At 33.6% G+C, this 26827-nt stretch overlaps 1 protein-coding gene and 1 pseudogene across 1 annotated transcript in view; one reads left to right on the top strand and one right to left on the bottom strand.

The window, feature by feature from the left end:
• The window catches only part of LOC145291908 (calmodulin-binding transcription activator 2-like), a 2646613-nt gene that overhangs the window by 2432025 nt on the left and 187761 nt on the right, over nt 1-26827 (bottom strand). The gene's annotated exons all lie outside the window — the stretch shown is intronic.
• On the top strand, nt 5537-5653 carry LOC145241985 (5S ribosomal RNA; annotated as a pseudogene).

Below are 26827 nucleotides of genomic sequence, written 5' to 3' on the forward strand. Positions count from 1 at the left end.
AAATATAAAATAAAGGGAAACAAAAGTCAAAATGACCCAGACAGGAAATGTTAAAGGCGCGAAAAAATATATAGGGCAAAATAATATAGGTCAACTGAAATGTACAAGTCATCACTTAAAAAATGTCAGCAAGAGTTGTTAAACGACAACAAAAGGAAAATAAAAATAAATAAATAAGTAATAAATATATAGAAAATAAAGAATAAATAAATAAAAAAAATAAAATATAATATAATAAAAAATAAAATATAAAATATAAAATAAAATAAAACAAGATAAGAATAAAAATAAAAAATAAAAATTATATAAGGGGAGAGGATGGCCGGTATCTGCAAATTCAGGAAAAAAAGTAAGTAAATGCATATAGTAAAATGAAAGTGTGGGTAGATTGATATATTAGATAGATAGGAAGGTTTAAAGAATAAAACAAAAATGCAGATAAAAAACCGGCCATGCAAAGAAGAGTTAAAGAATTAAAATAAAGGATTATTAAATTATAAAGTATTAAGAAGTATGCCGAAAAACGACAAAGTTAAAGAAAAATATTTATATCTATATAAAGGGTAAAAGTAATAACTATGTAATTTCAAAATTGCCATAATTAAATTTGGACTTATGTTTACAGAAAGAGATCAGTTCATTTTTAGAATTTATTGTATTGTTACTTTGAGGGGAAGTAATTATAGTTATAGCTTCGGTTGTGCAGAGGCGACATGATTTAGAGCCTGGAGTATAAGACTTAACTTTTTTTATAATATTCCATTTGATTGAGAAGGGAGTATTGTTAGAGTTAAGTTTTTTAATTAAAGTGGTTAGAGAAGTTACTTGGTTATTATTAGAATTATGGTTGTTAAAAGAAGAAGTGTGGTTTGATATTCTTTTCTAATTAATCGGTGAAGTAGCGCCGATATATGTATGTACTTTATTAAAAGCTCGAGGTTTGGTATTAATATTAATTTGCTGATTTGTATTAGTTAAATAGTTTGAATTTTGCTCATAGTATTCAACAAATGGTGGGACAATGTCTGTATGAGGACTATTTTGGAGGAGATAATGAGTGTTGTTAGTGTTAGGATGGCTGTTAGGAGAAATATTATTATTTTCATTAATATCATGATTATTATTATTATTATTATCATCATTATTACTAGTTGTATGATTGTAGATGGAAGGGCTGCTCGAGTGGTGTATTGGATTAGTAACTATATCAGATGGAGGATGGGAAGAAGAATAACTTGAAGACGAAATATTAGTGTCTGTTATGGGGGGATTGCGTGGGAGCTCAGTAATAGTGCAAGAATATATAACATCTTTATGGATACAATCATTATTGAGTGGGCAAAGATGTTTGTTATTACAATTACAGTTAGTTTTGGGTTTAATTGGGAAAGGGAGTTTTTGGGCTGATTTAATTTTTTTGCTATTAGATGTTAAGATTCTTTGTGCTAAATTAGGCATTGTTGAATAAGAAATCCGGATTGAATTTTTATTGAAAATAGAACTATATCTGTGTGGGTATTTGAAAGAGTTTTGTACAATGTTGAAGAATTCCTTAGGTATATTAGTTTTGACATTTAGGCTAAAAGGAGGATTAAACCAAATATTTTTCTTTCTCCTGATGCGACTAGGTGGGTTAGAGGTATTGCGATTAGTATTTTGGATTGGATTATAAATGTAAACTCGTTCATTGTTATTGATAGTGGCAGATCTTCTTATTTGAACTGGTTTCTTACGAGTCATATTGTGTGTGATTATAGATTTAAGGCGGCCTGCAGGAGGAGCATAATTGTTGTATTTAATCTTTTCCTTGTGTCCTGAGTTCCATAAAGCATTATTGAAGAAAGTAGCATTTTGATTAAAAGTTTTATATATATACCCCCTCGGCATAAATACCCCTGACAAACAGCAAAATCCCACCCCTTCACAGTTGAGATCCCTAGATGTAAGAGAGCCTTCTACTCCAGTAGTTTCTTCCCCAGAACCGCTAGACTTTCGAATTCCCTTTCGGGTTCCTGCTTCCCAAACTGTACTGCCATGCAGAAGTTCAAGTGTAACGGGAACTGACATCTTGCTGCCCAACTCCCCACATAGTAATCCTGTAGCTTATGTCCCTGATAATCGCCCCCTACATCAAAGTGGCAATGTGCTTTGTTTGGGGTGAAAATGTAATAAAATATATCTATATCTATATATATATATATATATATATATATATATATATATATATATAGAGAGAGAGAGAGAGAGAGAGAGAGACAGAGAGAGACAGAGAGAGAGAATAAAGATTTCGGAGTCCTGATGATACATGAAGAATGTAGAAACGTTAGTCGATCCGCATAGGCTCCTCACTTTGATTGTCATCTCCTACACTGATGATAGCATAAACATGAAACATTAGTGTCTGTAGGTATTAAAATAATTATTTATAATTTATAATTCTTGTCACTCTTTAAAGAAATAAAATTCTTAAAGAAATGGGAAAATTTGGTCAGCTGGCCTTGTGTGCAAGATTGTGATTTCCTGTTACTTGATCTCTCTAAAATCGTTTGTATTAAACTTTAAACTTCATTAATGTTAAAATTTCAATTAATTCCGTCGAGTGAATAGTGGCTCTTCGGTATGTTTCTTGCTAATGGAGTCAAAAGTGGCTTTGTGGCAGGGTTTGAATCCTTCAACCAGTGTTGATCGACATCTCCTGCACCGATGATTGCGTAAGCATGAAACACTAATGTTTGTAGGTTATATATATATATATATATATATATATATAGGGTGCCCAAAATGATTTGATATATTTGCATGTCAAAAAAAAAATTAAATAAAGAAAATATTTCTTTTTAATGTACATATAAGGCCATTTTATTTTAATTAGGTCAAAATTCATTTGTATCTGTATTTATGCATTGTTTCTTTTTTAATTTTAGAATATCATTCACTATGGAAACTTATTTAAAAAAAAAAAAAAACGCGTCGGTGATCGAAGTACAAAGAGCATTCCGTCTCCACTTGGAACTTAAATGACATGAGTCCATACCAACTCGAAACACTATTTTATTATGGGTTGCCAGCTTTAGAGCTACCGGATCGACATTAAAATAAAATCACTAGACCGCCCTAGGACTGCCAGAACTCCGGCAAATGTCGATGCAGTAAATGCCTCAGTTCAACTGTCTCTGAAACGTATGTAAACACACACTTTCTCTAGGTTTTTCGAAAAGCAGTATGGATACAATTTTCCACAAGAATCTGAAATAGCAGCCATATAAGATGGCCTTGGTACAGGAATTTCGTGAAAGAGATTACGAAAATCACACATTATTGTGTACGGAGATGCGGCAGCAAGTTTCACGTTATCTTGTGATTTTCAATGACAACGTACATTTCCACTTGAGTGGAGCAGTCAACAAACAAAATTTCCGTTATTGGTCGCATAACAATCCTCATGAAATTCATGAACGCTCATTGCATTGTTCTAATGTTACTACATGGTGCGCAATATCAAAATTTCACATTTGGGACCGTACTTTTCGAAGATGACAATGGTATACTGACTTCTGAGCAATATTGTTTCATACAAAACAATTTTCTGAGAGCCAAATTGTATGAACTTGAGTATAGAAATAATGTATGGTTTCAACAAGACGGTGCAACATATGATATCGGTTGTGCTGCAAGATCACCTGCGACTTTTTCTTGTGGGGATATTTGGAGTCAAAAGTCAAAAGTCTAAAGTATTCAGTCTCTGCCCTCGATCTCTTGAAGAATTAAAATGAGCTATTCGTTCTGAAATTGCTGCTATTCCACCTGAAATTACCTATAGAGTTATTGAAAACTTTCATGAACGTCCACAATCGTGTGTTAGCAAAATGGCATTTTACAGACGTTCTATATATATATATATATATATATATATATATATATATATATATTATGGGAGAGGTGATAGTCTAGCGGCACTGATGAGTTGTGATACAACGAAACAGGACTGTATGTCGATGACTAAAATATATTTTATATATTATATAGCCCCCCCCCTCCTTGGGTAGAGCACTATCGTAAATAATCTCACTCGCTACTTAATTTGGCTGAAAAATGCGAAGCTCGCGGTTTGTTTACAAACAAACGTTTGAGCACTTTACAAGTGGCGGACGGATGTTTATTTAAATAGACATTCGGAGAGATTAGTTGCGGGCACCGCTTCCGTGGTCGAGGGGTAGAACTGCCGACTGTCATCACGACGGTTCTAGGTTCGATCCTCGACTTGGGAGAGGTGATAGTCTAGCGGTACTGATGAGTTGTGATACAACGAAACAGGACTGTATGTCGATGACTAAAATATATTTTATATATTATATAGCCCCCCCCTCCTTGGGTAGAGCACTATCGTAAATAATCTCACTCGCTACTTAATTTGGCTGAAAAATGCGAAGCTCGCGGTTTGTTTACAAACAAACGTTTGAGCACTTTACGAGTGGCGGACGGATGTTTATTTAAATAGACATTCGGAGAGATTAGTTGCGGGCACCGCTTCCGTGGTCGAGGGGTAGAACTGCCAACTGTCATCACGACGGTTCTAGGTTCGATCCTCGACTTGGGAGAGGTGATAGTCTAGCGGTACTGATGAGTTGTGATACAACGAAACAGGACTGTATGTCGATGACTAAAATATATTTTATATATTATATATATATTATATACATATCTTATAATATAAAGCTGAATGCGTGTGTGTGTGTGTGTGTGTGGTCACGAATAGGCTCCTATATGGTTGACTATTTAAAAAAAAAACTGATTACATATAATGATAGAAGATGTATCGAGACACAGGAATGGGTTTGTTTGAACTGGCAGAATGGTGGTTCATTAAAATTGTGGGGTCTGCGTTCACGCCTGATCAACAAAGTATGGTAATAAAAAATGTAAAAATTAAAAAAAAAACGTTTACAAGTGTTTTTGATATAGATGTACATAAGAATACTTTGATAAGTATGTTTTAACTTAAATAGGGATAGTATAATAAAATTGTGGGGTCTGCGTTCGCGCCTAGCCTCCATAGAATGGAAATAGACGCAAACTTTTATAAAGACTTTTCATATCTATCTGCGTAAGTATGCTTTGATAATTATGTTTCAGTTTGAAGAAATATGGTATAATAAAATTATGGGGTGTCCGTTCGCACTTGACCTCCATAGAATGGAAATATGTCACAAAGTTTAACAAGGTTTTTTAATATAGATCCACAGAATATTGTGATAAGTGTTTCAGTGTGAACAGGTATGGTATAATAAATTATGGGGTTTATCTATTTTATTTTTACTTTCATCATATTTTGCTTTGGTTTTGATACCCCCAAATTCGAAGCTATTTCTTTACAACCCTTCCTTTTCATAACCTATCATACTTTCATAAATCAGAGTCCATTTTCTGTAGGCTGTTTTGAACCCAGTCAACGACGGGTACTTTTGCTAGTATATATATATATATATATATATATATATATATATATATATATATATATATATATATATATATATATACACACAACATAATCATGTTGACACACCGGTTCCCATCAGATCACCGAAGTTAAGCAGCGTTGAGCCTGACTAGTACCAGATCGGTGACCATTTGGGAATTCTAGGTGCTGTATGTGCTTTCCGCTTATCTCGGCGTTGTTTCCAGTCGTCCTCAACCTCCACTTGCCACTGGCATTCAACAATATCAACTCAAGAGAGGTGTGGTTGGAGATTGCGCAACTCTTGCTGCAAAAATTTCATGCGCAGACACCCTTACCATGGGTAAGACTGAAGGAAGGCTTTTTAGATAGATAGATAGATAGATAGATAGATAGATAGATAGATAGATAGATTCAGCCACTCTGAGGAGTCGTAGACGATGAAACACGTGTCAGTGGGTGTCAGTGAATAATTATATTTTAAACAATGTATATGCCGCCGCTCCACAAATTGGTAAAAGGGAAAATTATTCCCAACTCGCATTTAGGTAAAAATGTACTTCCGTATAAATAATTGAATTCATTCAAAAGTATCACAAACCAAAACAAATAAATAATATATATATATATATATATATATATATATATATATATATATATATATATTACTTAATTTTTGGGGAGAGTTTTACTTTCACAATTTTATATAACAATTTGTTAAGTGACAGTACAGAATAGTTAACATAGCCCCTGCCCTCAGCCATGTTAAAAACGGTGTTCTAAATAATAGCAGTATTGACAGAAAAGGCGTTCACTGAATCACAATGTGGCTTCAGGCAGGAGAGGTCAACAATTGACATGATCTTTAGCCTCAGACAAATGCTAGAAAATTCTATTGAACAGCACCAAAATCTTTATGTAGTCTTCATCGACTTCCGAAAAGCTTTTAACAGAACATGTGGAGAGTCCTTAAGACATTTGGATGCCGAGACTATTATATTGAAATTGTTAAGCAGTTTCATGAAGGCACAAGATGAAGAGTATCAGTGGGTAAGCCAGAGAGTGATCAGATAGTGATGAGTCACAGAACAAAGCAAGGACCACCAACACTTGCACCAACACTTTTTACCTTTTCCTTAATCACAATACTAATAAAGCTCCAACAAGACACGGACGAAGGCGTCTTTATTCACTCAAGATTTGATGGCAAACTGTTCAAGTTGGAATGATTGAGAGCAACGACAAAGACTCAAAACGAGTTGATAACAGAAGTAAAGAAAGCGAGGGTAAAGTTCAAAAGAAATTTCAGGGAGATGGAGAACAATTGATGGCTGCATAAGTGCAAATAAGATGCAGAGGTTGGTAGATGAAAACAACTCCGCTGGCTTCTTCAACTCCGCTGAGGAATTTTTACTATTCTCACTATTACTGCTACAATTATTCTAACGATTATTATTTGTCTTACTGTTGTTATTGTTGTTGTTTCATTTATTAACATTATTTTGTATTTTGAACTCGTTCTTAGTTAATGGTGCTATTTTATTGCTATGGTTAGTCCTATTAGTATCATTATGAGTATTGATATTAGTATTATTATCATTATTTATATTATATTTTACTCAGTATTACTATTATCATTAGTCTCCTCCATTTTGGCTAAATGTACAGGTAGTGAGCTTGCCTTCTTGAATTCTTCAGTGTGGTATCTTGAGAATTCTGAAGTAACTCATTTTGTTGGCCAGAGGCTTGGTTTATTTGACACCGGATTGTTAATTTTCAGATTTAAAAAGTTTACTGAAACAAACTGAGGGAAGAAAGGGGATAGTTATTCGAGCCATTTGCCTTTTAGTGTTCGTCCAAGTCACGTCTCAATTCAGTTATACAAAATCACGCCTGTCTATAGGTCGTATTTCTTATTTTCATCTTTCTTTCTTCACTTTTGCTTGTTTGTATGCATGCTTTTACTTTTGCTTAATTTTGTCTTTTTTGTTTCACTTTCAATAACACTGTCTTTTAACTTCTTTTTTAAACGAAAATAAACTGGTTGCCAATAAAACATCCAACCTCCAACATGAGTCCAGTAGCGTCCACCTCACTTTAAAAAAAAACGATTTTACATTTATATCGTGAAGTCTACCTTCGAACCAGATAACCAGAAAGAAAAAATAATTCCCCTATTGATGATTTATTTTTCGGGGTTTTTTGTTTTTTTGTTTTTTTTTTTGTCTTCTTTTTTTTTAGTATGATGAAATTGACTTTAAACGGTCCCACATCTTGTTTAAGCAAAGAAATGATACTCATTAAACCCAACACAACCTTAAGTTCAGGTTGGTATTTTAAACTCCCCCCCCCACCTTAGTTTAAAAGGTAGTCCCTACATCCTCATTTTTACAATAACTTAATGAGAGATGCACCTCCAGTCTTCGTTAAGACATGCATCTAGGACAACCAAAAGCAGCAAATAATTCAATAATTCAAGATTGGGGCCAATAATGTCTTGATTAAATATACTCTCCCGAGCCACGCCAGAACACAAGTCCAGCTAGTTATTAATAATTCAGACCCTTTCTAATTTCGGCTTCCTATAATTTCTTATAATTAAAACCCTTAAAATAATGTATGTTCATAAGAAATAGCAAAAACCTCTAATACCTAATATGTTTTGGAAGTTCGGTCTATGTGGCCACAACGAATATCGCGTTAAGTGATAATCAGCTAGCACTCTCTCTCTCTCTCTCTCTCTCTCTCTCTCTCTCTCTCTCTCTCTCTCTCTCTCTCTCTCTCTCTCTCTGTTGTCTGTAATATTGAGTAAATATCTATCTTTATGATATGAACAATGCCTCTATTTTAAATAAGACCCGTATTCTTATAATCGGCAAAAAGAAGCAACAATCAACGTGGGTCTTGCCAACTAGCATGTATACTGACGTCATACACACCATATCCAATCACAACATCATCGTTTTTTTTATTAAAAATATTACTGAGAATCGCAATAAATCATAATCAAACAAATAAACATTAAGAAATAAATGTTAAATTCAATTTTTTATGTCATTTATTCTAATTTTTGACATGACTCATTTATATTCAGACTTTTTGACCAACTCCTTATATCTGGAGCACTGACTAAGTCCGGTTATAAGTAGTTCTACTGCAGCAAATATTAGAAACAAAAAACGCTATTTATGCAACCGCAAATTTGCAGAGAAAAATAATTGAAAATAGCAACAAATGTTTAGAAAATTTTTATGATGAGGGTTGATAATTTGTATTAGTTGAGTTTTTTACTACTAGTGTCATTTTCAAAACTAAAACTAAAATAGAATAAAAAAAATCACTTCTACCCAGTTATGAGTGGCGGAATGAGAACAATCTAGTCTGGTTGATTAAATAAAGATACCCAAGTTCTAATGAATGCATCTGGAAAAAATCGGAGGTTACATCGACTGAAACGTTGTGAACGTAGCAACCAACTGTTGATGTAACATTTATTGTTGGCTAGTGTTTAACCTTGAACTCCTAACATCAAGTGGCTGCATGCCTAGTCTGGAGCGATTTCCATTAAAAAAAAATAATAATAATATGAAAATATTATTTTGAATAAGCCAAATTATTATGATATTGCATGAATCGGAAGATTTTATTGTTAGCATTTGTTTTTGTCAGAATTTGTTCTAGAAAGACATCCAGGATTATAGCAAGAACCACGTGAAGGTTGCCAACATCCTAAGCGAAAGTGATTTTTCTAGAACGAATTGGATTCGAACTTGAGACATCCAGGTTGTCAGTCTGTGCCATTGACCACTGAAGCATCGTAAGTAATACAATAAAAACTGCTTATTAAAAGCTGCAGCAATCAAAATTAGGAAAGAACAAATTTTGAATAAACATGCTAATAAAATTCTCAACCGTATTGGCTTAATATTCATGCGGCTTATTAATTCGATGCATTGCAGATTGTTGCTTTTAATTGCTTCTACAACTCTACGTTCACACGACTTTGCTAATTTGTCACGTTGTTCAGGTGTGATCTTGTCGTAACTTTCCTTCTGCAATTTCTGTCATAAATTAGTCGATGACATCTAACAATATTCCTGATCTTCCAAACTTTCTCAGTTAAATAGAAATGTAAACTTAAGCGGAACATAGAAAATACTCGACTGAGCTCCAGAATCTGGTTCCTCCTTGTCAGACATTCGCAACAAGAACTCGTCCTTCTACCACAGCTGCTAAGAAATTTGCTTTCTTCACCTTTTTCCTCTAGAATTTCCCATCTGCAGAACACATTACCACAGAACTGCTTTTCTGCAGACTACAACATGGTCGTTTTGAAATCCAATGTCAACAAATACTTGTGAAAATTTGTCCTCAATTAATCAATTTGTTTTACAAAAGAGTCACCAGTTATCAAGGCCCAGAGGCCACTCGAGGATAAGTGCTAATGAGTGTACGGTAGTTATGGGACAATATCATAGTAATTGTTAGCAGTGGAAATTTGGTAAATTGGATTTCTTAAGGGGACGGCTCATCAAGAACTTGTTCACATTGAACTTGAAGACAACCAGATTGTAGTCACTTGGAAAGCAGGGAAACGGAAGAGAGTTCCCCAAGCGTGCAGTCCTAAGAAAGAAGCACTGTTCATGAAATCTACGTTTAGATTTAGGTGCAGATAAAGAGTGGGGAAAATTAATGATAGTAGTTTCAGAAGGACGAGTGTTTTTTTCATGAAAGTCAGGCAAGGGGGGACCATACTGTTACCAAAATGGCATAATTAACATCGACACACCGGTTCCCGTTAGATCACCTCAGTTAAACAATGTTGCGCTTGGTCATTAGTAAAATGGGTGACCATTTGGAAATTTCAGGTGCTGTATGTGCTCTCCGCTTATCTTCGCATTGTTTCCAGTCATCTAACCTTTCTCCTTGTCACTGGAATCTAGCAGTGCAGATTCAGGAAAGGTGGGGTTGAGGATTGCGCAACCCTTGTTTCACAATTACATGCGCAGCTATCCTTACAGGGGGCATTCATTGTCTACTGAGACTGAACAAAGGCATCATATCGGTCATACCATTCCTAGTTTTCAATCCTCTCATAAAATTCTTCATCGTTCAATTAACAATCCAATCACTAATCCCTGTTACAAAGTGGCTTTTCTGCTTGATAAATAGTGACTCATTAGTTTTTAAAAAATGGTATTTCAAACCTTAACATTTTCAACTCTGAAAGGTTTATTTACTCTTTTACAATAAGACAAGAAAGTATTATTTATATTAAAAGAAAGTCATTTTTTCTTTGTATGTTGGTGCGCATCCGGCTAAAACTTAGAAACTACCGAAGATACACTTACAAATTTTTCCATATTCGCATTCAGTAGGATAATGAACATTGTGCAACCCTTCGAGGATTATGCATCTCCCCTCCTCTGTGTTAAGAACTTGTATACATCTTCATTCAGTATATATATATGAAGTCTCAAGCATTCCAGAACTGTAATATGTATAAATGTCTGCTCTCCCTCATCATCTCTATCGTTATATCCGTTATATGTATTGTCCCAAAATGAGCCACTGCTATTCAACACGAGATCCATGGCCAAGTTCCTCCTTCTTGATGGTTTACCTGGATGCATGGAAGTTGCTTGAAACAGAGCTTGGTTCTGGCCATTAGTCCAGTTCGGTGGACTCTCCACCCAACACCAGAAGGTTTGGCAGGCCTGATGAGGCAAATAACCCAAGGTAGATATCTTGGAGCTAACAAGTGAGAGATTTAGTGACCTCATCTGTCCTGTTAGGCATAGTAGTCAGGAATCAAAAGGTACTACCTCTATTCGGAACTCCCTACACACCACTTCGCATTTCTAAGGAGAATGAGAACATTTAATGTTTTTAAAAGAAAAATGACTTTTACCTAAGAATAATAGAACATGATTAGAACAGTGTTTACTGTGCTACATCATGATTACTCGTGTGTTGCAAATAGATAATAATTAGAAGCCATTTAATTTTATTTTGTTTAATGAAGACAAAAGTCATAATATGGAAGAAACGAATGAAAGTAGATGATTTGGATATATTCCCATTGGTTTGCAAAACTTGCATTACTAAGATGGTTTCTATTATTAATGAGCGAATATTTTCCCTCAATCAGTATTGAAAAATTTGGTTTGGATTCGTAACCTGTTCCTAGATTTAGCTGTCACTAATCTTTCCAATTGTGAGTTATGTGAAAAGGAATAATTAGCAAGTTTTTTTTAGTGATCGTGATCTCAAATTGAAGTACGCACAACTGCCATTAGACGTTTTTTGAATATCTGTTATGGAATAGTACCAAACTCCAAGTAAAAAAAATAAAAATAAACAAATAAAAAAACAAACATCAAAATCTTACTGCAATTCTTAACTTTGTACCCACGAGGTGAACTGGGATTTTCTTACTTAAACAACATAAAAAATAATAAATATAAAAGTTTTTGAACATTGTAGAAGAGTTAAGAGTGTGTCCACATATTGCAGCAGAAGTTAAGAAGTACCAGGCACAACTTTTCCACTGACATTCACCATTATTATTCTATGAATAATGAATTATTCTTGAATACAAGATATGTTGATTTATGTGAATAAAAATTTTCTTTACATGCTTTATGTGTAGAAAATATGTATTTTTTATGATAGGTGTACCGCAAAAACTTAAAGAACTCAATAGTGTGCCGCCATATAAAAAAGGCGGGGGGTGGGGGGAACCACTGATAGAACCTGTGTTAAGTGGTGGAAATAGTCTGGACTTACCTTACCACTGCCATAAAAGAGCATGTAGAGCTTCGATGTGAAAAAGAACATGTACACGCTGGAATAAGAGTATTTATATGTATCGACCATGTGTGATTGGCATGATTTGCCATCTATAGGATAGGAATAGAAATCAACAGAAAATGTTTTAGCACTCGAAGGGTTAAGCTCATTGAGTGATAAATATTAGTATTGAAAATTACGTTGTTGGAGAAGAAATGTATACTACATCACAAAACTCCAGTGCTGAAGACGTTGTTCTATTAAATACAATGTCTTCAGAGAAAAGTATACCACATAACAAAGTTTCAGTGACAAGTGATTTTCAATTAACAGAAACTATATTTTCTTCTTGTTTTTTCTTAAAAAGATAAGAACTTGTTTCCAGGATGTCTATAAATTAGAATTAAAATTTATCCAATCAGATAGTTGTATTTTCGTTCAAGGACACAATTTTTCTCCATTAAACGCATAGATTAAACATTTTAGAATCATAAAATGTATGTAAATGTTCTCGTTTAGAATAAATATATCAGAGCGGTGCAAAAGTTTTGCCGGTTTGTAGAAGGAGCAACATTGTAAGTTATTTTATGCAATTTTATCATCACGATTAATTTATACTTTCAGATTATTAAAGTATCATTGATATTTATTTTTGTAATATTCTCAACGATATTGACTCACAAACGAAGCGGATTATCTTCCATCCTGATGATGTTTGTCCTCACACAGCGCCACTCACCAAAAGTTTCCTAGGAGAATTTAGTTGGGTAATCTTGCCCCATCCTGCATATTCTCCTCACCTAGCTCCCACAGATTATCACTTATTTTAAGGATTGCAAAACTATTTAGATAGTCTTAGGTTAACATCACGAGAGGTGATTGAACATGAGTTAGATTCATATTTCACATCATAATCTAAAGAATTTTACAAACGAGACATTTATAAGCTTGTTGACAGATTGGATCAAGTTATAGACAGCAAAGTTCGTTATTGTTATGAATAAATATGTTAAAATAACAGTTCTTTTATTTTTTTTTTCATTTTCAAGATGAAATGTTAAATCGACAAAAATTTTTGCACTGAGCGAATATGTTAGAATTCTACGTTATGGGGAGGCATTTGAGTTAATATGGTATTTAAATGACGGAAAGAAATGCTCAACTTGAAGAATATAAAAATTGTAAGAATTAATGTTTTTGATATCAGAACAAATTTGGTTTCAAATAAAAAAAAAAATACCTGAAGCAGTTGTGTGATGAAAGAAAATGTGATACTTATGCAGTATAAGGACCGTGCTGTCGTCGGAATCATCTGAGCGGTTTATAAAAAGGTGCAAAAACACTGAGCATCTAAACACTAATACAAAATATAACAAAAAACATTTGTTTTCTAGTAATGTTTTATGATAAAAAAGGAAAAAAATTAAATATTTATCTTGATTTGAACAAAGCAAAAATATCATAAAAAGAAAAAAATATATATAAAATAAATCAAAAACATTAAAAAAAAAATAAATATTTATTCATGAAACTTACCTTAGAATGAGTGCTTTTTCTTGATTTCAATTTTAATTTTCTAAATGTTTCGTAAAATATTTGTCAAGAGAATTGTTTTTATTTTTCAATTAATTTTTCATTAATTTTTTTCCCCCCAATTAATTTTTCATTGAATCAACTTTGACAGAAATAATATAGTTTTCATTGGAAAAATTGATCTGTGTTTGCACACAAAAAAAAATACCACAAAACTTTCGTTCGGCACCTTCCGACATCATCTATAAAACACCAGGACAATTCCAACGATAGCACGGTCCTTATACTGTATAAGTACCGAAAATTTATATAAAAAATTATAAAAAATTTACTAATATGTACACAATATGTTACTTATTTCATTAAAAGTTAGCAGGAAACCACAATGTTGCACGGGATTGAATGATGACCATCACTGTGTTTATAACACCATCTTTTTTTCTTTCTTTCTTTTCATTATCCTCTTCTATCATATCTCCACCTAATATAGTTGGAAGAATCTGAAATATTTGAAAACTCTGTAAATTAGTGTTTTATACATATGATTTAAATTTCGTTAAAATCAGATATACATATTTGAATTTTTTAAGACGGTCACACAAAGATGAGATTTAGATATTCTGCTCTTAGAGAGTAAAATAGAGATCCTAGACCACTTCCCCAGAAAATTCTTTACATATGATTTAAATTTCATAAAAATAGAATTTAAAGAGTTATGCCCTCACAGCCTATTACAATTAGAGGTTCGGGGACACTTTATAGTCTTTAACGGTACATTTTATATAAGAATATACTTTATAATTTTATGTAAATTTTCTAAGCTTTCTTTTTATAAAACGTACACAAACATTACACACAGAAAAACATTTATGTTATGAGGAGAGAAATCATGAAAGGTGGACGGGGGAAAAAAAAAGAAATAAAATAAAAGAGACAGTAAAAAAAGAAACCAAAAAATAGTGAAGGGGGAATGAGAGAGAAGACAAGGAAAGAGAGTTATAAAGAAAAGAGTATAAGAAACAAAGAAAATAATAAATAAATAGAAAACAAACAAAGAAAGGAAAAGAAAAATGAATAAAGCTAAAGCAGAAGCAAAACAGAAAAAGACAAAAACCAAAATGGAAAAAGAAAAAGAAAGAAACAAAGAAAAAGAAAAAAGAAAAAATGCAAAAAAAAAATCAAAACTAAAAAGAGAAAAACGATAAAAAAAAGAAAAAAAGTAGTACAAGAAATGGAAGAGAAAAAAGGACATAAAAAATAATGAAAAATAAAATAGAAGAAAGAGAAGACAGAAAAATAGAAACAAAAAAAAAGAAAAAGGAAAAACTTCCGGTTTCTGGACGTGAAATCTGTCGTAATAAGATAGGTAGCTTCAAGTATGACAAATGTCTTCGATTGAAAAGGATTATAACTAGTAAGAAATAAGATGAATAAATTATAAGAACAAGAAATTTTGAAGAAACATACAAAATAACAGCATTTTAAAGTCACTTGTATTCCATGGTTGATATTGATTGAAAAATATGCAAACATAAAATGCCTTTAGGAAGAACAATATATAAATTTCCATTCAGCCTTCCACCTACCTACCAAATACATAAAATATTTATGTACATGTATACATGCACTTTAAAGTATCAATAAACAGATGCAGAGATGCAAACCACACACACACACACACATATATATATATATATATATATATATATATATATATATATATATATATATCACAAGAAGATATACATTTTTGCCAATTTTAATAAGGGAATGGAAAACATGAGCTCAGGTTGAAAATAAGCCAAAACTAAAATATTGTAATAAGAAAAAAAAAAAATGAAGCCATTCTTAGGATACATCCATTAAATCTGCGCATTTAACTAATAAAACAGGCAAACGAAAATTTTATTTCAAACTTAAGCATAATAAACAGACAGACGAAAATGCTATTTTAAACTTAAGTGTGACAGACAGACGAAAATGCTATTTCAAACTTAAGTGTGATAGATAGGCGTTTAAGCAGGGCAGATCGGCGAAAATGCCATTTCAAACATAAATGTGTTAAACTAACAAAAGTGTGTATTATTTGAATTATCCAAACTACTGTGCTTATCTTGAGTGCTATTCTCACAGCGTTTCAGCCGATGTAACCTTCGACCATTTTCAGGTGTATCTTGAAAATGGTAAATAGTGGGCATGGAGGCTTTGTAAAGAATGTTTTCATTCTTATTTCGAATGATCCATAATTGTTAAAATTCAAAATGTGTGATACATTTATGAAATGAACAGAGCGTTGAGCCATTTTCATTTTTTATTGATTCGCATCTGTATCTATTTGATATTGTGTTTCTGAATTTTAAAGATTGATAATATGTATTATTTTGATTGTTCAGCCTATTCTGTATTTCAAAAATTCATTATCAAAATACACTGGAAGAAGGTCGGAGGTTACATCAGCCGAAATGTGAGAATAACAAACAAGATGAGAAAAACAGTCCGAATAATCCAAATAATGCATATCATCAATCGTCATCTCAAAAACACAGACACATAACAAAAATTCTATTTCAAATTTAAGCGTGACAGACCGACAAAAATGCTACAACAAACTTAAGCATGAGAGATTGACCGACAGACAGAGTCTCTTATAGAGATGTTTTGACACATGAAAATAACATGCATCCATTTAATCTGTGTATTTGTGACTGGCTAAAAAGATGATCAAGAGAGGATTATAATGACTGCCTAAGATCAAGACTTTGAAGAAGGTGAGTGGTCTCAGCAATCGTAACAAGTACAAATTCTGCCACACTGAAAGAGTGTGAGTCACATGGCATTCAACTGTAGGGTTCCGCTGGGGGCGACTACTATACAATATGACACAATGGAATGTGTAAATATTTTTATTGGATCATTTGTAAAAAGTTGAATATTGAATGCAGCAGCCAACCTTGTGAACAGGGAAAACAGTTTAAAATACGTCATACACCATCCTCTATAACTATGCAATTACTACAGCTAGACAACGGAGTTAATAAACCTGGTATAGTGATGTGAAACAAGGGGGGAAAAGCAAACTTAGTAGATGTTAGTGTTTTCAATGATGCTGGATTAAACAAAGCTGAGAGGGAAAAGATAACGAAATACTAATGTGGTAATACCGAGAAAGGAAAAAGAAATATTACAAAAGAAGAAGTAGCTTTATCGGAAACAAATGTGTGGAAAATGTGGTTAATGGAAAGACAGTGGACAGGAATTTGTACACTGAAGTAGACAAAGGAGAGCTGAGGTGTTGTTGTAATCAAAGTGTGCTTGTGAACAGAAAACAAAAGGACCAGAAATATATTTAGAATAATGAGTTTTACAACAGCTTTACAACGTTTGGGCGTGTTGGTGGGTTTTGTGGCAATGACTTTTACAATGGCTGAGGAAGTTTGAGATAGTCAATGAGTGTTTGTAATGTTTTACGACAGTCCGGTTGAGGCAAGTTGCCAGTTGAACACAGTTGACGCTAGTTTAAAGTTGGACTCAGTTGAAGACAGATCGTGACTTGGAAGAGATTAAGACATGAATTAATCAACCAACTGACAAATACAGTTTCGACAAAAAAAAATAAGATATGGACGTTAGTGCTTAGAGGATAGTTCCCCACGATGGTGTTACACATGCACCCAAAGTGAGACTAATATTTAGAGGAGTGTTGGAATTTGTGTTTTCTTTTGTGTGTTATTTCCCTTGGTTTAATTTTTTTATACTTGTGAGCCAGTGCATTCTCTCGGCAGTTGTCAGTGTATAAGAGACGATGACAAAGCCAGAATTAGAAGTGAAGACATAAGAGAAGAAGACCAGAGAAACAAGTTGGAATTTGCTAGGTTTTCAAGTGGGGTAACATCTGGTGTCAAACCAAGATCTTATGTACGACATGAAAAGAAACTGGAATTTTAGGAAGATCTCTATCATCCTAGTAATTATAGGAGCAACTGGACTTATGAAAAATAATTTTGGTATTAGTGCACTTATTGATCCGTGATGAAATAATAATGTTATCATTTAAAAAGCCATTCTTAACATGGGAGGGGGGAGGGTGTTTTGTACCTATTCTGTACTTTAACCTTACAATTGAATAAAAAAATATATCATAAAACTTTAATTAAACTTGGAAATACGATTTAAAAAATAGCGTGGATCAGAAAGTGCACTAGCACCATAATTTCAAAAATTTCCTGGCAAATATACCCGGTAAACCAAGTGCAATAGAGATACAAACAATTGCACTTAATAGTACAGTTAGAATCTTAAAATAATCTCAGTTAGAATGCATGGGATAGCAGGTGAATGTTTTGCATCTGGTAGGATACCCCATCCCCAGCTTGAACAAAGTGATAAGAAAATGTATTTAACAATGTAATTTTAAACTGAAGCGTTATAAAAAAAATTCTCATTTAATTAAAATAAACTTAAATGGAAAATAATATAAAAATAATAAATACAAGATGAGGAAAAAATGTCTGTCCTGGCTATCCTAAAAGCAAAAACAGATAAAAATAAAACAGCTAATCAAGAATGTCTCATGTAACTAATACCAGACATATAATGGTCTACTTGTCTACTTGTCAATTGGTTAAAAAACATACTTCTTCAGAATTGTAGTCTCTTCAATTTTAAGGATGAAACAGCCGCCAAAGTCAGTTATCGATAGATTTCTTCTTATGAAATCAATATTTGGTTCTATTTTGTCAGTTCTTTAGGTGAATTATTACACCATGATGTTAAGAACAATAAAATTGAATTCGATCTAATTAATCCTAATAAATACTTGGATCAATTCGACATTATTTTCAAACGCATACCATCATTTTTAAAAAAAAAATGAAACGTAATTCTGTATTCGTCAATACAGAATTACTTGCCTTTGTTTGAAACAAAAGATAATATTTTAAAAAAATAATATTTTTCAATTACAAATACTAAGCTCATCTGCTGCAATATCAGTTTGAGAAAATTAATTCTTGCTTTCATTTGAGAAGAGGTAAATGCACATGGTACTTTTTGGCAATGCGAGATACACCTCTATATATTAATAGTAAACGAAAACATAGCCCAGAAGAAAAAACAACATCGAAAGGGTTTTAAAACAACGAAAGGGTTTATTTCAGTGCCAGAAAGTTGGACGGAGTTCGAGTGAAGAAAATAAAGAGCTGAAAGTTCTTTGAGCTGTCACAGATCAGCCAGCAGTTATTTTCAGGGAAGATCGTCAATGTTTGAGTGTCCAGTGGACAAAGACAGGAGAGAGAGAAAGAAGGGGTGTCCTTCTCCACTGCTTCCTGGGGTTTCTCTATTGACCGAGCGTGATTTTCAAAAGGGTTAAAGAAGTTCCTTAAAAAGCAGGTGGAACCAATGCATTTTACAAGCTGGTTGGTCAGTGTGTGGCCAAATCGCTTAGCAGGGACATCGATTCACGAGAGAAAATGAATCTTCATTTTATTCATAACTACTAAAACTTTCCACACAAGAATCAGCCGTAATGCCATAGTTCAGTAATTTTTCAACCTTCTCTCGTTCCTTGGACAATTATCACAACATCTCAATCAATGAAAATTCTCTCAGTCTGTTCTTAACTGTCAGCAGAAGATGATGAGCCAAGATTTGACATGACTCGTCACAACATGACTATTCGTTTTTCTCTGATTAAAACTCATTTATTACTTTCATAACCCAACCCTCATTACACATTGTTGAGTAATGATAAAGGTTTCTTTTCAGGGAGCTTGAAGTCCACACATTTAAAAAACTGAGCGTGTCATAAATCAAGTGTTTATTTAACCTGGAGCTAACAGATGTTTATATAATCTCAAGGACCAAGACTGTCTAAAAACAGTAAACTCAATGAACTCATTACCTAAGACTTGCGAAATAGCAATATCTCAGTCTCTTTGTTTTTTAATATGCATCTATTTAGCTCTCTTTCTCTCTTGTTTTCGTCATCATGAGAGAAAGATAATCAGTTAGACTCGACTTTGCATGTCAGCTCAAATCTAGAGTAAAAGAAAATGTTCATAGTTTAAATTGAAATAAGCAAATTTATATTTGTATAACAACATGTATTGTTCGCTTGTTTTCTATAGCATTCAATTACAGCACCAAGTTCTTGCATAGATAATTAATTCTCAGAAGAGAAATAATGAGGCACCATGAACACAACAAGCTACTCTTCCCGGAAATGAATAGTAGAACATCCATGTTTAAACACACATAATTACTCATCACATATTTAATTTATTACTAAAACTTTATTAGTTTTCAAAAGATAAAATTCAATGTATCTACTGATTATTCTAATGTGTTTATTCAAAATGATATTTAAACAAACTTTAAGATACAAGTAGAACATGTAAAACATATTAGAAATATGCTTTGAGATTTATTGACGTGTATTCAAAAAAGTTTAATAAAAAAATAAAATATTAAAGTACAGGATAAGAATAAAAGATATTTTGTATTTTCACCAAATGATCTAATCTATCAACCTCAAATATAGAACAATGCCATATATAGGCATCCACAGACAGACTGTTTCGCTGTATCACAGCTCTTCAGTGTGACTAGATCAGCACCCATCCCAAACCCAGGATCAAACCAAACAATCATCGAGTGGTCACTGGTACAGAGTCCAAGGTTTTATTCATCTTACCAATCATTTTTTTTTTTTGTATTCATATATTTGCGAACTGCTATTCTCATCTCCATAATAGTTGTTGTTTCACCACGTTTCGGCCAACTCACCCTCTGGCCTTCTTCAGGTGGTTAACCACAGTAGGAATGTTGGGCCGTAACTGTATCTCCAGTAATTGCTGCCTTCCATTGTTGTTGTTGTTCTCACCACGTTTTGGTCAACTAATCCTCTGGCCTGCTTTGGGTAGAATTGAAACTGCTATCTTCAGACAATGCTCACCTAAAACCATAGAGACTCAATGCCTCTATCCACTGTGCCACGGGCCCTGAACAGCAATCAAAGTTGTATTTTACAGTCTTATAAATCCAATTTTGTCTTCTTATCTGGTTTTCTATTATCGGGTTCATACCGAATGGTATTATATACTATTTTATTTTTTTTTTTTTTAATCCTTTGAGATGAGGTTTCATAATTTGTGTCTTCATTTTTTTACGAACTGTTATCCTCATCTTTATAGTTGTTGCTGTTTCAGCCAACTCCTTCTCTGGCCTTCCTCCTACTTTTTTTTTTTTTTAATAAAAACTTCGGTACATTTTACAAAACTGTTTTATTCACGGAGAACAATTTAGAAAATCCTTTGAAAAGATGAAGAAAATAAATTTATACTAAAACTATTTGATTGAAATCCAAATCAAATTCCCAACTTATTTAAAAGTGTATGTCTGATTTTTGGTAAATAATCATGATGGCATCTAATTTCTTTGAAAATTCAAAATGGGAAAGACGCCAATGTAAGTCAAGCATAAATGTCCATAAATAGATGGAATGCATAGAAACCTTATACGTCAAAATCCTAAAGGGAAAATTACAGAGAAATTGAATCGAATATTTTGTGAATCAAAAACAATTTGTAAAGTTGGCTGTTCACATTTATTACATAACAACCATCATCATTTACGCATTTTTGAGACGATGATTGATTATTCAGACTATTTGAATTCTTCAGAATACTGTTCTCATCTTGAGTGTTATTTTCATAACATTTCGGTCAAAGTAACCCCCGACCTTCTTCAACATATCTTGTCGAACTCAGGAATCTTTCTATTGGATTCTGGAATCTGCACAGAATTTCTTGCAAGGACCCATGGCATAGTGTATAAAGTACTTGGTAAAATTCAGTAGTAAAGTTACACTCTTCTGGAGGTAAAAGGTTTAATCCTCAGTGTGGGTGATACTCAAAAATACAATTGTGAATTCCTTATATGTCGGACGTAATGAGAGCATGGATTAAATAAAGGGTTCTGTTCGAAATTCTGTGCAGATTCCTGAGTTTGATAGAAAGATTTCCGAGTTTGACAGAAAGATTCTTAAGTTTGACAAGATATACTCGAAGAAGGTCGGATGTTACAAAACTTTGTGAAAATAACACTCAAGATGAGGACACTAGTCTGAAGAATACGGATGACAATTGTTGTTGCCTCATTTTATGCTAATACGGTTCATCTGTGTTACATATGTTTGGTTTGTAGATTAATTTGCTTTGTATATTTTGTAAACAACTAGACAGTAAAATTTAAAAAGAATAATTTTGAATTGAAAGCCACTTTTGGTTTCAAGAGAAAAGAAAACATCTTGTCCCAAATAAAATGACAACCGTCTATCAGAGAAGCTTTGAATTGTAAAAACCAAGATGAAGAAGAAGATTAACATTTTCTGTTAGATAGTCGATCTGTACAAGTGTGGGATTGTAAAAGTCTGCAGACAGAGAGCAAATTCCTTCTTGTGTTGGACACAAAAAAATCATGTGCGGGAATGCTAAAAGATTCAATTTTTTTTTTATGGAGCAATTCTGATTTCTAATTGGTTGCTTGCAGAACGTGGTACCATTTGATTTTTCAGTTGCTATCGCCAGTGTCTTTAAGTAGAACCTTCCAAATTTCTGTAATCATACACTATTATATCAAAAATATTGCAACAACTAAAGTTTGAAAAGTTTTAAAGTTCTTGGATAAAAGTAGAGAAAAGCTTCAGAAATGTCGTTTTTAAGTTCCGTTGTGTGTATATGTGGATGTGAGTTTACCTGCTGGATGGCCGAGTTCATTGGAGATGGAGCAGCAGTCTGAAAGAAATTTCAACGGGGAGTATTCCAGTTTTCTAGGATAGACGTTGTTGCTGTTGAGAGTCGAGCGAATCACAAGTGTCACCATCAGAAGAATTCTGATTTTAGTTGATCAAGTCATTGTTTTATAAGAGTTTTTAAGTTCGCATCAGCCAGCTAATCTGATATTGGCTGAAAAATATTTTGAGTTCACACGTTTCTGTGAAAACTAACTTGCTTTTAGAAATGATGAAGAGAGCGACTGCCAATGAAGTGGAGAAAAAAAAGAGTAGCAATTCAAGCCATTTTCTTTTTAGCATTCATCCAAATTGCATCTCGATGCAACCTGCCATGAAGGACGTGAAAAGAAAAGAAGAAAAAGTAAACCGAACGTACAAAAAATGATAAGGAGTCGCTTATATCAGCTCATTCGTTTCACGTATAAATTTCCAATTTACCAAAATGTAACTCATCTCTTACTGATAGATACTACCGCTTCGGCTTATAGTGGACTGAGAAATAGAAATAACTTCACACTTCCCAAAGCTTTTAAATTGGAACCACCATTGAATGTAATTTTATGTCCTACCTAATGTTATGGGATAAGCTAATCTACTTATTTCAGAAATAAACGGACTTACTCAGAGACATTAAATACAGTTATATCTAAACGTTGTGGCAGTAAATTATGGCACCAGAATCATGACGTGTACTTCTGTAACATACTTTGTTAATATATTTTTTGTTAATTATCTCTCTGTGTTTGTCCTGTTTATTACTGGCCTGCAAGACCACAACACCCAACAAAGTTGTGGAGGTAGATATGGTAAACAGAAAAAAATAAGTACAAAGAACTGGGAAAGATGGATTTCAAGGTAGTAAGGTGAAATAGAGATGAAAACGTTGTTCAAGGGTGTCTAAGACAGATTAGTGTTGTGCATGAGGGGCCGTCGAGCATCTCCTCTGTTTAACTAAGACAAATAGAACTCTTTTCATTAAGAAAGACACAAGGAGCCGTTTCTTTCGTTGGTTTTAGATGCATTGAAAGTAACCAGACACTTCTTTCCCCATTGTACCACATGCTCAAGATCAGAGAAGAGAGAATCAGAAAGAACTTGGTCATTCACGGTCTTAGATATGCTTCCATAGATGGTAGTGTCATCAGCATAAATGTCTACGAATGATGTAAGGATGTGATTTGGAAGATCATTAATGTAGATCAGGAAGAGTACTATTTAATTCTTAACTTACTTTCTAAATTATTGCAATGAGTGACACACACGAATAGACATCGAAGTAACATTCGTCTTAGATTACTAGTTTCATACATTATTGGCAGTAGTTCATTCACACAGCTTCTACAGAGAGACTGATCTGAAAACCTTAGTTTTTTTACTTGCCACTTAAAAGCATGAAATCATTCTTTATAGTCTCTGCTTTGTCGATAGAGTTTCACCTCTTCCTTAACTTCACGTCACTAGTCTCTCATTCAACCCCGAGAACGATTCTATTTTGCAGATATGGGTTATTATGTACTCGGTGCGAGCCTTGTCAGAATTTATATTAGCTAACTTAACCGTCATTAAAATAGCGTCTCTAATATGTAAAAATTAGACAAATAGCTTCTAAAATTCCCAGAGAAATATTCATGAAGATCTAATTTGTAGTTACGCTAAGTTTATCTACAGACAAAAAATATGTCCCTCACTCTCTGCCAAGTTCCAACCCTGTCCCATCGCTGCAATGTTGCATCTCTGTGCTTCTTTTACAAATACTTCTACAGATTGCGTTCTGACGAGCTTCCATGGTAGCTTTGTAGAGGTACAGGATACTTTTAGATTCGAGTAATTTTCTAGTACAGTAGAAAGAACCCACTTTCTTGCAGCAGCCTTTGCAATTTTCCCAATGTATTTGTTCCAGCTTGTGAATATTAAGCCAAAGAGTTTGAAGAAAGAGCTCTGAAGTAGAGTGTTATTAGTCATGGCTATCAGTGGTTGAGAAGGCTTCTTGTAATTGTTAAAGGAAAGAAGCTTAGTCTTAGTAGCATTAAATGTTACCACTCATTTACGGCCCTATTCCACTATGAAGTAGGGGTCGTTTTCTAAGGAGTCTGCTATTGCCTTAGTGTATATACGTTTTCCCACATGCCTATTATAGAGTATTTTATCATCAGCAAATATACTCATGTTACATGTTATCAGAGATCGTTTATGAATATCAGGAATAATGGAGATCAAAGGATCGACCGCTAAGGTACTTCAACATTAATATTATACGGTTTGGATGTATGTCTATCAAGGACAATCTGGATTTTCCTCTTGTCTAAGAAGAATCTAATTATATTTAGCAATCGTCCAGTAATACCGTATGATTTGATTTTCATTAGGAGCCCTTCATGCTAGACTTTGTCAAAGGCTTTTGATATATCAAGGGCTATAGCCCTAGCTTCTTTTGCCTGATCTAGTGCATGGTATATACACTCAGAGATGACCGTTAAAATATCTACAGTAGAATGGGTTTCCTAAATTCATACTGTCAGTCAAAGAAAAGAATAGCTTTTGCATGGTGGTAGACTAGTGCTTGATTGATTGATGACTCAAAGATTTTAGCAAAGAGGGGAAAGAGACTGAAGGCGATAATTGAGTGAGTCAGTTCTTTCACCAGAATTCTTGTACACTGGTATCACAGAGGCAGTTTTCCAACTATTAGAGAAGTAAGATTCAGCAAAGAATTTGTTGTAGAGTTTGGACAGTACAAGGGCTAGCTCAGCTAAGCATTTCTTAATTAGTATACAGGGATGAGATCAGGCCCACACGCCTTGGTGGTGTCTAAATTTTTTATGATATCATGGACATGAGAAGGGGTAATTTTCAAATCATCAAGTGAGGCTTTGGACCGCATAGGGAATTTTGGGCGGAGTTGTTTGTTGGGTGTAAGAAAACAATTATTTGGTATTATTGGTTTATTATAAAAACTTAATATTTATTTGGATTTGAAAAAAAAAATCATAAAATTTTTGAAAAAATTAATTAAAAAATCCTTTTTTTTGTTTACTTTTAGTTATTTGTTATGCAAAAAAAAAAAAAAATATTTATTCATGACAATTAACTTACAACGATTATTTTTTTATGATTTGGATTTAAATTTTCTTAAAATGTAGAGTTGAATGTAATAATCAAAGAGGAAAGCGCCCCCCGTGTGTGTGTGTCGTGCGGTCATACAACTTACCTTCGGATGGAATCTGAGAGAAAGAGAAATTAAAGATGGCAGCCATGGATTTATAAGGTGTAGTCTCGTGGAATCTCATGAGATCTGATCTTCCACTGCATATGTATGCAAATGGAATAGGATCAGTTTTCTGATAAAATGTCTGTTGGCAGAGGTAGTTGAGAGAGACGTGCTGAAAGTTTAGAGAGAAAGTTGTCAGTGACGAATTCTAGCTGGACTTTTGCGTATTGTATTTGGTTTATTTTGTTTTGCTGTTTACCAGCTCATTTAACGTCGTAGAAATTATCCAATAATTATTCATTGTATTTTTCTTCATACCAACAAAACAATATTGTTTTCATATTTCAATTAATTTTTCATTAAATTCTCTTCGTGATAAGAGAAATAAATTGGCCAGCGATTGCACAAAAATAAACAAACTTTCATTTGGTACTTTTCAATGTTTTACATAAACTACCTGGAAAATTTCGACGATAGTACTGGTCTTATTCTGCATAAGTAGACAAATAATAAGTTAATCTCCAAAGCATTCCTGTACAAAACAAAATGTCACCGAATGGGCCAACTAAGATTGAGATTGGCTACATTCTTTACAGCCACTGCAGCCTTTTCCAAGATGTTTAGGTCACCACAAAAAAGAGGCTCAGCTCTGAGAGTTATCAACAACCAATCAGAGTGAAACTGGTCATTGACGCCCAAATCAAAACACTCACTTTTGTGGCCAGCAACAAACTGAAATACCAGCGACACACCAGTGTCAATTTGACTGCCTTGATAACCATCACCATAAACATCAACTGGCAATAGGCCAATGCTGATGATATCACAACTAACTACAAGTTTACAGACCAACTTAAATCGATTCAAGAACCAGCTGCAAAATTCACCAACATCCACCAAAACCGAATTTCCGATGGAACAAAGGGTTTTCTTCTAAGGAGGTAAAATATGTGGTCGGACAGGAAGGCACCATGTTGAGCTGATTGGAGGCAGGTTAAAAGCTGACTTGTGCTTGCTGAAAACTGCTGATGAAAGAAAATGCCTGAAA

Source organism: Euprymna scolopes, chromosome 2 (genome assembly GCF_053919585.1).
Source record: "Euprymna scolopes isolate OS-2025 chromosome 2, ASM5391958v1, whole genome shotgun sequence".
Lineage (NCBI taxonomy): Eukaryota > Metazoa > Mollusca > Cephalopoda > Sepiida > Sepiolidae > Euprymna > Euprymna scolopes.